Genomic DNA, 5418 nt, shown 5'->3' on the forward strand with positions numbered 1-5418 from the left:
TTGTTTAATGGAGGATGATTCGTTGTTTGATAAACTTGATGCAAAAGTTGTGGATCTTGTAATAAATAATGCGGTAGATAAGCTTATTGTTAATTTTTAATGGAGATGGGCGAATCATTTGAAATCATATATTGTAGATGGTACTGCAAACACAAATTTTAAATCTACAAAATATAGATTCAAAATAAATGAAACAAAGTGTTAATTTTTATTAATATGATAATATTGGGTACAATCTCTAATTTGCTCCTCTGATTCGATCTCCACTTTGACTTTGACGTAATTCACGAATTGACTTGTTTCTCGAACGAGGGCCGTTGAGGCTTGATCTCGATCGAAGATTTGATGCAAAACTTTGACTTATTTTTGATGTAGACCTTTGACTTGTTGTTGATGTAGACCTTTGACTTGAATTCTTGATTGAGGGCCGACGAGGCTTGATCTCGATCAATGACTATTTGATGTAGAGATTGAACTGGTGTTCTTGATGATTTGAAGTCCTTCTTTCCTTCGTGTTGAGGGCCGTCGAGGCTTGATCTCTTCCACGAGTGATCTTCTAGAGTAGAACGACACGTCGAATGCTTATTATATTGTTCTTTGGAGAGGTTGGGAGTATCTGAGAGGCTTTCTCTGTATTTTGATCTCCTTGTTTTCCTCTAGATTTTTCTCTCTTTTAGGTTTTTCCTCTCCCCTCTTAAAATGAAGTAGAGAGCCTCTATTTATAGAGTGAGACACCCCTAGGGTTAGAGTTAGATATGTATTGGGCTTTTGACTTGTAATCATGCATGACCCGTTTACAATAGCTTAACCCATTTAAGTAGGTTTTCACTATTAAATAAATAAACAATTTTGTTTAATGGAGGATGATTCATTGTTTGATAAACTTGATGCAAAAGTTGTGGATCTTGTAATAAATAATGCGGTAGATAAGCTTATTGTTAATTTTTAATGGAGATAGGCAAATCATTTGAAATCCTATATTGTAGATGGTACCTGTGAAAATAGCAATACTTGTAGGTGGTAATTGTCAAAAATCTTATAAGTTATATAAAGTGATCGCTGCTTCTTAACTCGCTTGTTTATAATTTGATAGTAAAGGTCTTCCTTGCAACAATATTCCAAGTAGCAATGAAACTTCATTTTAGAGAGAGAAAGAAAAAAAAAAACAATGGCCTTTTAAAATAACAAACAAGACTACACTTGATTTTATTTATTGATATGGAAATAATTAAGCTTCTCATACATAAATGATGAAGCTATTTAAATCCAAAACTCACATTACATTACAAGCATATATAGTAGCATGCATATGTAAGAGTATTGAAACATAAACGACTTAATTGGAGATAGCTCCGAGTCTCACACAATTAATAGATAGATAGATAGATAGTTGGGCATTACCCGAACAGTTCAAAATGAACTGGAAAGCGGATGCTTGGGCATTATATGCACAATCCAACAGGACCAGGGATGCAATTGCCAACGCAACAGGAGTTAAATACTGTACAAGGATACCCTTGTGGAACGCAATCGTGGAGAGGATTGTTAATATTATTATTATGAGCAACAACTTCTTGGATTATGATGTTCCTCAGAGAATGAGGATTATGCATGGGTTCAGCATTTGTAGCAACCATCATTATTGCTGCCAAAACTAGCAAACTTATCACCTTCGAAACCATTTTTCTTTTCTTTTCTTTTCTGTTTTTTTTTTTTTTTTTTTTTTTGGTTTTATGTGTTTTTGATGATGAAATAGAGGTGAGGAGGAGGACCCTTTTATAGAGGATGTACTGATCATTAATACTCTCAGATCAAGGGTACAAGGAGGACCCTTTTATATAATATAATTTTTTATGTAATAATCAGTTTTATTACATGTTCACGTTAAACACTCTATAATAGTCCTTGTCAATCTAATAATTGAAGTAATCAATGAAGATTTTAACCGAATCCCAATTATAATACAGGTTTGGGTTTCAAAAAATTGAGAATAGGAAGTAGTTGCAACAGGTTCTCCATTTTCCTACCCGAATCGGAACTACCTCTTGTACAAGTTCCTAGTTTAGAACCTACGATTTTTTACAATGTACGTTCTGATCCAATTCCAATTCAGGTACCTCTATTTTTTGCTCACTCCGCCTACAATGTAGCATGTAGTATATAACCAATTAAAGTCACTTTATATCAAATATAAATTCTGAATTGGTTAAGGACAAATGAAAAGGAAGGTGTTTTTCATGAAATGTAACATCCTTTGAGATGATAATCTGGGAATTTTCAAGGTTAAGCATCTTATATGCCTTTTGATTGGGTGGATAACCAATCAAAACACAGGGTACAGCTTTAGGATCAAATTTTGATCTATTTGTCTTGAGAGTAGAAACATAACCAAGACACCCAAACACCCTTAGATGCTGTAAATCAACTTTGACTTTGTTCAATTTTTCAAAAGGAATTTCAGAACCAATTGAACTGAGAGGCATTCTGTTAATCAAGTAAGTTGCAGTCAACAAACATTCTCCCCAAAATCTTACAGGCAACCTAGACTGGAAATAAAGAGCTCTGGCAGTCTCAAGTAGATGTCTGTGTTTTCTCTCTACAACCCCATTTTTTTGAGGTGTATCAGCACAACTCCTCTGGTGTTTTATCCCATTTCCATGATAAACACTCAATATTCTGCCTTCACACAGTTCTTTTGCATTGTCTGTTCTAATACACTTTACTTTAAGATTGAATTGTGTATTAACAAAAATCATGAAATTGGACAAAATATCAACAGAATCACTTTTATTTCTCATCATAAAGGTCCAAGTATTCCTTGAAAAATCATCTACAATTGTAAGAAAGTAAGTACAGCTGCCATGTGTTTTTACTCTATATGGCCCCCATACATCAACATGGATGAGCTCAAAACACTCATATGTCTTAGAAAAACCGACAGGAAAAGACTTTCTTGACTTCTTTGCTCTAGGACAAACTTGACATAAGACATCACAATTCTTTCCTATACTAGGCAAGGCCTTATTAACAAGATGCAACTTCTCAAATGGTAAATGCCCTATCCTCAAATGCCAAAGCTTAATTTCTTCACTCACAGACACAAGTGCTTCATGATCCTTGTCCAAACAAAACTCCTTATTCTCTATATCAACCTTATCAGATACTGCATACAGGCCTGACTCAAGCTTACCAAGAACCACTGTACATCTCTGAGAATGATCCTGAATCAGACATTTATCATGTGTGAATACTATGTCACAAGATAAATCCTTACACAATTTATGTGTAGAAATCAGATTAAACTGAAATCCTGGAACATGTAGTACATTTTTAAGTACTATACCATTTCCAATTTTTACATCACCTATATGTTTAATTTCTGCTTTCTTCCCATCTGCTATAGTAATTGTTTTAACAGTCTTATCAAACACAGCATAATCATCAAACCAATCAAGGTTACTGCAAATGTGATCAGTAGCCCCACTGTCTATAATCCACTTTGAATTAGAACAAGTGATTAAGCAAGTACCTGCTACATTTGCAGAGTGTTTAGTCTGTTCTGTCTCTGATTTCTTGCAATATTCAAGAAACTGCTGGTATTGTTCTGCTGAGATATGCCTGACATCATCATCATCATCTTCACCTTGAGCAAGAGCAGCAAACTTCTTGCCTCTTCCTTTGCCTGCAAAGTTAGGTGGATAACCATGCAGCTTCCAGCATTTGTTGGTAGTATGACCACCTATTTTACAATGATCACAGAAAAATGTTTGCCTATTCTGCATCATAAACTTGTTATCTTGTCCAACCATAACTTTCTGCTTGTAATTCTTATTAAATCCAGCTTGATAACCAGCATAGTTTCCAGCATGATGTTTAAGCTCTGCTGCAGCAAACGCCATTGACTTCTCTTCTGATTGAACTGTCATTTGCTGCTGCTTCTCATCTTGAACCAGGAGTCTGTAAGCCATAGAAATGCTTGGCAATGGATTCATCATCAAGATATTAGTTCTGACAGAACTATGCTTGCTGTTTAACTTCATAAGCAACTGAATCAGCCTTTCTTCTTGCTGAACTTTCAAGAATTTTTGTGTCAAATTACAGGTACAACCATTACAGCTGCAAGCGGGCACTGGACTGGCACTACTCAATTCATCCCATATAACCTTCAATTTTGTGAAATAATCAGCAATACTACTATCTCCTTGATTAATTTCACTCAGATTTTGTTGTAATCCATAAAACTGTGGTCCAGAAGTTACAGAATATTGATCCTCAAGATCTTTCCATATCTCTCTAGCAGTAGAAAGAAATAAAACACTCTTTGCTAAACCAGTGTCTAATGACCTCAGTAAGTATGACATAACCATAGAATTGCATCTATCCCAAGCCTTAAACTCAGGACTATTAACATCAGTAGGTTTAGGCAATGAACCATCAATGAAACACACTTTATTCTTGATAGCTAAGGCAAGAATTATACCTCTCTTCCATTCAGAGTAGCCTTCACCATTAAACTTGTCTGAAACTAGAGGATTTGCTGGATTTTCTGAAGGATGTATGAAGTAAACACTCGAAGGATCCTGCATCAATGGTAGAGTATTCGCTCCTGCCATTGATGATCTCAAATCAAGCTGGAAAAACAATCAAGATCTTCTTGAAATAAAATCAAATCAAAAACAATCAGAACTTCTTGAATTCTGAAGTAAATCAGATCGAATTCTTCTTGAATCAGATCTGGAGAAAAATGATACTCTTCTTGAGTAATCAATCGATCAAAAATTGAAATTAAAATTGCGGAAAAACAAATTGCAGATCATTACTGCTCTGATACCATGATGAAATTTACAGAATACAGGAAGAAAATTTTATTGAAGAGAATTTGGGAGAAGAAGAGAAGTTGTATTCATTTCAGAAAACTTGGAGAATAATCCATCATCTTACAAAATAGCAAGGTTTACAAGTATTTATACTACTGTAATCGAACTATCTAGGCTATTACAAACCAATAATAACTTTCTAACAACCAGCTGGAAGTTAGTTACAAAACAGGACAAATTCTGTTATTTTCTCTATAACAGAATTTGTTAACCTTGCTGCTGACTTGTATTACCATGCACAGATTGATGACCTGGCAAATATGCTTGAGTCACGGATTGCTGACATGGCACATCTTCTGACTCAGGTGTATGCAGTAAGCAAGCCACTAATGCTGACTTGAGCTGATCCTGGCTGGCAGCAGCAGTACATGCTTCAATAGTAAGTAAACATGTTCCAAACATAATACCCGATTATATATAGTCCGATTGTTGAAATCATATTTAAAGTTTAACAATTATTGATATATTTTAATGAAGTATATTATTTTTATTTGATATATTTTGAACAACATAGAAAATAGTGATTGTATATAACCAACTG

This window comes from Chenopodium album, chromosome 3, assembly GCF_948465745.1.
Source record: "Chenopodium album chromosome 3, dcCheAlbu1.1, whole genome shotgun sequence".
Taxonomy (NCBI): Eukaryota; Viridiplantae; Streptophyta; class Magnoliopsida; order Caryophyllales; family Amaranthaceae; genus Chenopodium; species Chenopodium album.